We start from the raw sequence: 11621 nt of genomic DNA, 5'->3' as shown, positions 1-11621 counted from the left end.
TAGTTATCCCTGAGCTTTTAGTATGTTGTAGCTGAGATTCTAAGCTTTCGGTTGCGTTCCCTTCATTTTCCGATCAGATGTCGGGATCATGCCCGTAATTCACTGGCAAGATTGGATTTGAGATTCTTGTGTTTTGCTTACGTGTTAAGTCTATGGGAAATATTCTAGCTCAATCGGTTAGGCGTCAGACTTACTTCTCATTCCATCATGCAGGCAGGGGTTCGAGTCCGCGGGTGAACATGATTTTTTTTTTTTTTTTTTTTTTTTTAGCTATCTTGCCCACGATCAATTATAAGAATTCTAACAAATAATAGCTAAAATATTGCAAAATAAAACAGATTATAATTACTTTTTTATATCATATCTATTTATCTGTCTGTCTATCTACCTACATGACATATCTATCTCTCTGTCTAATATATATCTTTCTGTTTGAATACGTCCCTCTCTCTCTATCTATCCATATGTCTGTCTGTCTATCTACCTACATTGTATATCTATCTGTCTGTTTATCTCTCTCTCTCTCTCTCTGTCTAATATATATGTATCTATCTGTTTAGATATGTCTATCTATCTATCCATCCATCTGCCTGTCTCTATCTATCTATCTATCTATATATCTATCTATCTATCTGTCTGTCTGTCTCTCTATCTATCTATCTATCTGTCTATCTATCTATCTATCTATCTATATGTCTGTCTCTCTATTCATCTATATGTCTGTCTCTCTATCTATCTCTGTCTCGATCTCTATCAATCTATATGTCTGTCTCTGTATCTATCTATATGTCTATCTATCTATCTATCTATCTATCTATCTATCTATATATCCATCTATATGTCTGTCTCTCTATCTATCTATATTTCTGTCTCTCTGTCTATCTATATGTTTGTCTATCTATATGTCTGTCTATCTATCCATGAAGCTATCACGAGAAGGAGAACCATCTTCCAATTTCTCTCTTAATCCTTTGTTATCGCTTCCTTCGGGCGAAGGAACGATATCTAACATCAATTGGCGAGCCGCCAGGCGAAAGTTAGAGCCCGCTTACATAACGCGATAGGACCACGCAGCATGAAGCTATTACGAGATAGCTCGTAATAGCTTCATGATATGTCTGTCTCTCTATCTATATATATGTCTGTCTATCTATCTGTCTATCTATCTATCTGTCTGTCTCTCTTTCTATCTATATGTTTATATATGTTTTATTAATATAACCACCAATCATCTCTCTATCTATCTATATATCTATATATCTATCAATCTATCTCTCTATCTATAAGTCTGTCTCTCTATCTATCTATATGTCTGTCTCTCTATCTATATGTCTGTCTCTCTATATCTATCTATATATGTCTATGTTTTATTAATATAACCACCTATAATTTATCTCTCCATCCATCACTCCATCCATCTAATATAATTATCTTTCTTGTATGTATCTGTTTGATTATGTAAATCTGTTTGTCTATCTATTTTTCAATCTAATATCTGTTTAAATATTTTTTTCCTGTTTATCTATCTATACGACAGACCACCTAATTCGTCCGCATGACGAATTAAAATCTAGTTTATTCTTATTTCTTATTTTTATTTCCTCCATTTCTTGTGGACAGCAAATCTCAGAAAGTTCATATTCAATAATCATCAAAATATCACCACATATCAACATCAATAAGACCTCAATTCTGCAAGAATCTTAATGTCATGACGTCATCATGACGTCATCTAGACGCCATTTTGTAAAATCACATTATCAATCATATCTCCATTATCAATTATCAAAAATAAATCAAATTCACATGACATAAACTTCAGATCAAGGGTCATCAGGTCATGTCATCAAAGGTCACCTGAAGGTCACGACGCGCGCGTACGCGCGCGTCAAAATTTTAAAATGCTAAAAATCACTTTTTGACCAAAACAGAGTACGTTTTAGGTCATTTTAAGCATTTCAAAAAATTGCGCGCGCAAACGTATGCGCGCGCGTTTCCGCGCGTAACGCCTTGAATGCAACTCAGAAACACCGTTTTTTTTATTTCATTGCATTGATCATATAATTTTGAGCAATTTGATACCTTGATCAACCTTCTACGACCATTAATAAGGAAATTAACACCCGTTAAAGTTTGCAGCACGTGTGCGCGCGAGCTCTCACTATAGGCCATATATGGGCAAAAACATGCCTATAGAAAATCCGCTGTAGCTCTTCAGAACGCATGGGGACCCCCAATTTTTTTTTCATATTTTGATAGAGTATGAACTAGAGATATAATTTCATGTCTCATTTGACCCTCAATTATATTATGACGTCATCAAAATGGCGTCGGAATTCAAAAAATCCATTTTGCCTATTATGACGTCATTATAATTATGCAAATCTTGCTCTAACTCCGTGAATATTGGTCAATTTTCACCCAATTTTTGATATGTTGTAGCTTAGTTCTTACTCTTTCTGAGTTATTGCCTTTATTTTTCATTTTGATAGACAAATCATCCTCAAAAATTGCAAATAATAATGGCATGTCATTTTTACTCATTTTGCGTGTAATCTCTATGGGACATGACTTTTTCTCAAAACTAGATTCTACATTCTTCTATTTCGTAAGCCATATCTCCAATTTTTGTTGCTAGTTATCCCTGAGCTTTTAGTATGTTGTAGCTGAGATTCTAAGCTTTCGGTTGCGTTTCCTTCATTTTCCGATCAGATGTCGGGATCATGCCCGTAATTCACTTGCAAGATTGGATTTGAGATTCTGGTGTTTTGCTTACGTGTTAAGTCTATGGGAAATATTCTAGCTCAATCGGTTAGGCGTCAGACTTATTTCTCATTCCATCATGCAGGCAGGGGTTCGAGTCCGCGGGTGAACATGATTTTTTTTTTTTTTTTTTTTTTTTAGCTATCTTGCCCACGATCAATTATAAGAATTCTAACAAATAATAGCTAAAATATTGCAAAATAAAACAGATTATAATTACTTTTTTATATCATATCTATTTATCTGTCTGTCTATCTACCTACATGACATATCTATCTCTCTGTCTAATATATATCTTTCTGTTTGAATACGTCCCTCTCTCTCTATCTATCCATATGTCTGTCTGTCTATCTACCTACATTGTATATCTATCTGTCTGTTTATCTCTCTCTCTCTCTCTCTGTCTAATATATATGTATCTATCTGTTTAGATATGTCTATCTATCTATCCATCCATCTGCCTGTCTCTATCTATCTATCTATCTATATATCTATCTATCTATCTGTCTGTCTGTCTCTCTATCTATCTATCTATCTGTCTATCTATCTATCTATCTATCTATATGTCTGTCTCTCTATTCATCTATATGTCTGTCTCTCTATCTATCTCTGTCTCGATCTCTATCAATCTATATGTCTGTCTCTGTATCTATCTATATGTCTATCTATCTATCTATCTATCTATCTATCTATCTATCTATCTATCTATCTATATATCTATCTATATGTCTGTCTCTCTATCTATCTATATTTCTGATTCTCTGTCTATCTATATGTTTGTCTATCTATATGTCTGTCTATCTATCCATGAAGCTATCACGAGAAGGAGAACCATCTTCCAATTTCTCTCTTAATCCTTTGTTATCGCTTCCTTCGGGCGAAGGAACGATATCTAACATCAATTGGCGAGCCGCCAGGCGAAAGTTAGAGCCCGCTTACATAACGCGATAGGACCACGCAGCATGAAGCTATTACGAGATAGCTCGTAATAGCTTCATGATATGTCTGTCTCTCTATCTATATATATGTCTGTCTATCTATCTGTCTATCTATCTATCTGTCTGTCTCTCTTTCTATCTATATGTTTATATATGTTTTATTAATATAACCACCAATCATCTCTCTATCTATCTATATATCTATATATCTATCAATCTATCTCTCTATCTATAAGTCTGTCTCTCTATCTATCTATATGTCTGTCTCTCTATCTATATGTCTGTCTCTCTATATCTATCTATATATGTCTATGTTTTATTAATATAACCACCTATAATTTATCTCTCCATCCATCACTCCATCCATCTAATATAATTATCTTTCTTGTATGTATCTGTTTGATTATGTAAATCTGTTTGTCTATCTATTTTTCAATCTAATATCTGTTTAAATATTTTTTTCCTGTTTATCTATCTATACGACAGACCACCTAATTCGTCCGCATGACGAATTAAAATCTAGTTTATTCTTATTTCTTATTTTTATTTCCTCCATTTCTTGTGGACAGCAAATCTCAGAAAGTTCATATTCAATAATCATCAAAATATCACCACATATCAACATCAATAAGACCTCAATTCTGCAAGAATCTTAATGTCATGACGTCATCATGACGTCATCTAGACGCCATTTTGTAAAATCACATTATCAATCATATCTCCATTATCAATTATCAAAAATAAATCAAATTCACATGACATAAACTTCAGATCAAGGGTCATCAGGTCATGTCATCAAAGGTCACCTGAAGGTCACGACGCGCGCGTCAAAATTTTAAAATGCTAAAAATCACTTTTTGACCAAAACAGAGTACGTTTTAGGTCATTTTAAGCATTTCAAAAAATTGCGCGCGCAAACGTATGCGCGCGCGTTTCCGCGCGTAACGCCTTGAATGCAACTCAGAAACACCGTTTTTTTTATTTCATTGCATTGATCATATAATTTTGAGCAATTTGATACCTTGATCAACCTTCTACGACCATTAATAAGGAAATTAACACCCGTTAAAGTTTGCAGCACGTGTGCGCGCGAGCTCTCACTATAGGCCATATATGGGCAAAAACATGCCTATAGAAAATCCGCTGTAGCTCTTCAGAACGCATGGGGACCCCCAATTTTTTTTTCATATTTTGATAGAGTATGAACTAGAGATATAATTTCATGTCTCATTTGACCCTCAATTATATTATGACGTCATCAAAATGGCGTCGGAATTCAAAAAATCCATTTTGCCTATTATGACGTCATTATAATTATGCAAATCTTGCTCTAACTCCGTGAATATTGGTCAATTTTCACCCAATTTTTGATATGTTGTAGCTTAGTTCTTACTCTTTCTGAGTTATTGCCTTTATTTTTCATTTTGATAGACAAATCATCCTCAAAAATTGCAAATAATAATGGCATGTCATTTTTACTCATTTTGCGTGTAATCTCTATGGGACATGACTTTTTCTCAAAACTAGATTCTACATTCTTCTATTTCGTAAGCCATATCTCCAATTTTTGTCGCTAGTTATCCCTGAGCTTTTAGTATGTTGTAGCTGAGATTCTAAGCTTTCGGTTGCGTTTCCTTCATTTTCCGATCAGATGTCGGGATCATGCCCGTAATTCACTTGCAAGATTGGATTTGAGATTCTGGTGTTTTGCTTACGTGTTAAGTCTATGGGAAATATTCTAGCTCAATCGGTTAGGCGTCAGACTTATTTCTCATTCCATCATGCAGGCAGGGGTTTGAGTCCGCGGGTGAACATGATTTTTTTTTTTTTTTTTTTTTTTTAGCTATCTTGCCCACGATCAATTATAAGAATTCTAACAAATAATAGCTAAAATATTGCAAAATAAAACAGATTATAATTACTTTTTTATATCATATCTATTTATCTGTCTGTCTATCTACCTACATGACATATCTATCTCTCTGTCTAATATATATCTTTCTGTTTGAATACGTCCCTCTCTCTCTATCTATCCATATGTCTGTCTGTCTATCTACCTACATTGTATATCTATCTGTCTGTTTATCTCTCTCTCTCTCTCTCTGTCTAATATATATGTATCTATCTGTTTAGATATGTCTATCTATCTATCCATCCATCTGCCTGTCTCTATCTATCTATCTATCTATATATCTATCTATCTATCTGTCTGTCTGTCTCTCTATCTATCTATCTATCTGTCTATCTATCTATCTATCTATCTATATGTCTGTCTCTCTATTCATCTATATGTCTGTCTCTCTATCTATCTCTGTCTCGATCTCTATCAATCTATATGTCTGTCTCTGTATCTATCTATATGTCTATCTATCTATCTATCTATCTATCTATCTATCTATATATCTATCTATATGTCTGTCTCTCTATCTATCTATATTTCTGTCTCTCTGTCTATCTATATGTTTGTCTATCTATATGTCTGTCTATCTATCCATGAAGCTATCACGAGAAGGAGAACCATCTTCCAATTTCTCTCTTAATCCTTTGTTATCGCTTCCTTCGGGCGAAGGAACGATATCTAACATCAATTGGCGAGCCGCCAGGCGAAAGTTAGAGCCCGCTTACATAACGCGATAGGACCACGCAGCATGAAGCTATTACGAGATAGCTCGTAATAGCTTCATGATATGTCTGTCTCTCTATCTATATATATGTCTGTCTATCTATCTGTCTATCTATCTATCTGTCTGTCTCTCTTTCTATCTATATGTTTATATATGTTTTATTAATATAACCACCAATCATCTCTCTATCTATCTATATATCTATATATCTATCAATCTATCTCTCTATCTATAAGTCTGTCTCTCTATCTATCTATATGTCTGTCTCTCTATCTATATGTCTGTCTCTCCATATCTATCTATATATGTCTATGTTTTATTAATATAACCACCTATAATTTATCTCTCCATCCATCACTCCATCCATCTAATATAATTATCTTTCTTGTATGTATCTGTTTGATTATGTAAATCTGTTTGTCTATCTATTTTTCAATCTAATATCTGTTTAAATATTTTTTTCCTGTTTATCTATCTATACGACAGACCACCTAATTCGTCCGCATGACGAATTAAAATCTAGTTTATTATTTCTTATTTTTATTTCCTCCATTTCTTGTGGACAGCAAATCTCAGAAAGTTCATATTCAATAATCATCAAAATATCACCACATATCAACATCAATAAGACCTCAATTCTGCAAGAATCTTAATGTCATGACGTCATCATGACGTCATCTAGACGCCATTTTGTAAAATCACATTATCAATCATATCTCCATTATCAATTATCAAAAATAAATCAAATTCACATGACATAAACTTCAGATCAAGGGTCATCAGGTCATGTCATCAAAGGTCACCTGAAGGTCACGACGCGCGCGTACGCGCGCGTCAAAATTTTAAAATGCTAAAAATCACTTTTTGACCAAAACAGAGTACGTTTTAGGTCATTTTAAGCATTTCAAAAAATTGCGCGCGCGTTTCCGCGCGTAACGCCTTGAATGCAACTCAGAAACACCGTTTTTTTTATTTCATTGCATTGATCATATAATTTTGAGCAATTTGATACCTTGATCAACCTTCTACGACCATTAATAAGGAAATTAACACCCGTTAAAGTTTGCAGCACGTGTGCGCGCGAGCTCTCACTATAGGCCATATATGGGCAAAAACATGCCTATAGAAAATCCGCTGTAGCTCTTCAGAACGCATGGGGACCCCCAATTTTTTTTTCATATTTTGATAGAGTATGAACTAGAGATATAATTTCATGTCTCATTTGACCCTCAATTATATTATGACGTCATCAAAATGGCGTCGGAATTCAAAAAATCCATTTTGCCTATTATGACGTCATTATAATTATGCAAATCTTGCTCTAACTCCGTGAATATTGGTCAATTTTCACCCAATTTTTGATATGTTGTAGCTTAGTTCTTACTCTTTCTGAGTTATTGCCTTTATTTTTCATTTTGATAGACAAATCATCCTCAAAAATTGCAAATAATAATGGCATGTCATTTTTACTCATTTTGCGTGTAATCTCTATGGGACATGACTTTTTCTCAAAACTAGATTCTACATTCTTCTATTTCGTAAGCCATATCTCCAATTTTTGTTGCTAGTTATCCCTGAGCTTTTAGTATGTTGTAGCTGAGATTCTAAGCTTTCGGTTGCGTTTCCTTCATTTTCCGATCAGATGTCGGGATCATGCCCGTAATTCACTTGCAAGATTGGATTTGAGATTCTGGTGTTTTGCTTACGTGTTAAGTCTATGGGAAATATTCTAGCTCAATCGGTTAGGCGTCAGACTTACTTCTCATTCCATCATGCAGGCAGGGGTTCGAGTCCGCGGGTGAACATGATTTTTTTTTTTTTTTTTTTTTTTTTAGCTATCTTGCCCACGATCAATTATAAGAATTCTAACAAATAATAGCTAAAATATTGCAAAATAAAACAGATTATAATTACTTTTTTATATCATATCTATTTATCTGTCTGTCTATCTACCTACATGACATATCTATCTCTCTGTCTAATATATATCTTTCTGTTTGAATACGTCCCTCTCTCTCTATCTATCCATATGTCTGTCTGTCTATCTACCTACATTGTATATCTATCTGTCTGTTTATCTCTCTCTCTCTCTCTCTGTCTAATATATATGTATCTATCTGTTTAGATATGTCTATCTATCTATCCATCCATCTGCCTGTCTCTATCTATCTATCTATCTATATATCTATCTATCTATCTGTCTGTCTGTCTCTCTATCTATCTATCTATCTGTCTATCTATCTATCTATCTATATGTCTGTCTCTCTATTCATCTATATGTCTGTCTCTCTATCTATCTCTGTCTCGATCTCTATCAATCTATATGTCTGTCTCTGTATCTATCTATATGTCTATCTATCTATCTATCTATCTATCTATCTATCTATCTATCTATATATCTATCTATATGTCTGTCTCTCTATCTATCTATATTTCTGATTCTCTGTCTATCTATATGTTTGTCTATCTATATGTCTGTCTATCTATCCATGAAGCTATCACGAGAAGGAGAACCATCTTCCAATTTCTCTCTTAATCCTTTGTTATCGCTTCCTTCGGGCGAAGGAACGATATCTAACATCAATTGGCGAGCCGCCAGGCGAAAGTTAGAGCCCGCTTACATAACGCGATAGGACCACGCAGCATGAAGCTATTACGAGATAGCTCGTAATAGCTTCATGATATGTCTGTCTCTCTATCTATATATATGTCTGTCTATCTATCTGTCTATCTATCTATCTGTCTGTCTCTCTTTCTATCTATATCTTTATATATGTTTTATTAATATAACCACCAATCATCTCTCTATCTATCTATATATCTATATATCTATCAATCTATCTCTCTATCTATAAGTCTGTCTCTCTATCTATCTATATGTCTGTCTCTCTATCTATATGTCTGTCTCTCCATATCTATCTATATATGTCTATGTTTTATTAATATAACCACCTATAATTATCTCTCCATCCATCACTCCATCCATCTAATATAATTATCTTTCTTGTATGTATCTGTTTGATTATGTAAATCTGTTTGTCTATCTATTTTTCAATCTAATATCTGTTTAAATATTTTTTTCCTGTTTATCTATCTATACGACAGACCACCTAATTCGTCCGCATGACGAATTAAAATCTAGTTTTGTTTGATTTTTTATTTTTTAATAAATATTTTGTTCAATAGCGATTTTTACGTCAAATATTAAATTTATATCACAAAATATTTTTTAATTGTAGAAATATACATAATATTATGCAATAATTTATTCTATATATATTTTATAATAAAATTTATAATTGTTGCGGTCTTTAAAAAAGGATAGTCGATTGATCAGGTGATGACCACACGTATCACGTGATCTGAAAATCAGCTTCATACCGCTTTGATCGCACTCGACGGTGACCGGACTGACTGCCAAAAAAAGATCGAAAAATGACTCAAATGTAAGTTTCCCTTTATTTTATTAAATTCAAATTAGGAATAGGAATATATTTAATGGGCAATCTTTTAATAAATGATAAACAAACGAGGACAAAACTCATATTTTGGGAGTAATATCATACTTGGGTGCAGGAAACAGTACGGTTAGAAGTTCTAACCTGTTTTTAACGCATTGTCGCCTATGAGGTCCATACATGCTAATGTTTGGACCTCATTGGTACTAGGAGTGGATAAAATCGACATTTTCATTATTTCCCTTATTTAGAACACATCCTTTTAGAGACACCTTTCATTGATATTTTAACGAAAGAGACCCTTGTCCGACTTAAAAATTGAATTAACTAAGCAATTTTGACATTGTATTAGTTCAATATTCTGATTTTTTTTATAGAATACTTATTTATAATGATATAATTTCGCAAATTATGTGTTAAATGTTATTTCTTGAGGTAAAAATAGGGTTTGAATGGAGTAAACAAAATCAATGTGTCTGATTGCTGTTTGAGACTAAAGAGGAAAATATGAGAGGCTGCGTGTGAAAAATCTAATTTATTGATTTTATTTGTCAGATATCACGCAAGAAATACAAATGTGAGTGTTTAGAGTATAAATAAATTTTCATGATGACTAATCGAAGACAAGCAACATATGAAAATTTCTGCAAACATGTCCAAGTGGGTAAAGTAGTGCTTTGCAATAATAAAACACAGAAAAATGTGTGAAATCAATCCGCAATGGGAAAAAAAATACAACAATGCTAAAAATTACAACGATCATCATAATATATAAGAACATAAGTCATAAGCTTTAAGAATATGAAAAATATATATGTTCAACATTTTGGGGTTAAGGAGTCGAGACTACATTATTGCTTTAACATGACATAGGGGCCGATAGGGCCTACCCTACGATTTATTGGTACAATTAACTTATCTTCATTTGTAATGATTGTGATGGATTTGTAAGCTATTAGGCCTAAACTATATCTTAAATTCAATAAGCTATTTTGTTACTGCAGATTTTTTTTGTTTCATTCATCATCTCAAGTTAGCACAAATTCATCAAATAATTTTCAGTGATTAATATTAATTTCAGCAAAAACATAGTAATTGTCATTATGAAAATGAAATAAAAATAAATAAATGATTTAGCATGTTTAGTAACATCTTAGTTTTGCATCGTGTTTTTTTTTTTTTGGCTGAACGTAATAAACATGTTTTTTACCATTCATAATTTCTTCTTTTTTTTAATTGTTTTCATGTTGTTTATCTAATGAGATTGCCACCCATTTCAATATTTCAAGTTTAATTGAAAAAAACTGGAAAAGGGGTGGGGAAAAGACAGGAGGGAGAATAAAAGAAAACATAGTAAAACAAATTATTTGGGTCTAGATTACCCCGGAGAAGTTAAAATGACATCCGTTTTGGGTCGTCTTGCCATGCAAGATGACCTGAAATACCCCATATAAAAAAATAACTTGGCGCCATCCCATATAAAATGCATCAGAGTGCACTCGAATGACCCCCCAAAAATGTTTAAAGGTGATATGTCAGTGTGGCTTGCCATAAACGCACATTCTCTCAATGCTGACGGTGGCGGGCGGTGTGCAAAGAAGATCTTGCCTACGTAGGACATGTCTGGAGGTGTCTTTCCAAGGACTATTCTTCGTATCGCCCAAATCGGCTTTGTGAAACAGTTGAGCGATATCTCGTTTTTACGTAGAACGGTTCTACGAAAGACCCTTTCATGCAACAGGCCCCAGCAGCCGCTGAAGGCCGAAGCTTTGCGGCGGACCCGGGGGGGGGGGGGCAGTCAAATGTATTGCTGTACACACGCGTGGCCAAATTATTTC

This window comes from Lytechinus pictus, chromosome 7, assembly GCF_037042905.1.
Source record: "Lytechinus pictus isolate F3 Inbred chromosome 7, Lp3.0, whole genome shotgun sequence".
NCBI classification, from domain to species: Eukaryota; Metazoa; Echinodermata; class Echinoidea; order Temnopleuroida; family Toxopneustidae; genus Lytechinus; species Lytechinus pictus.
Note: the sequence above shows the minus strand (reverse complement) of the source record.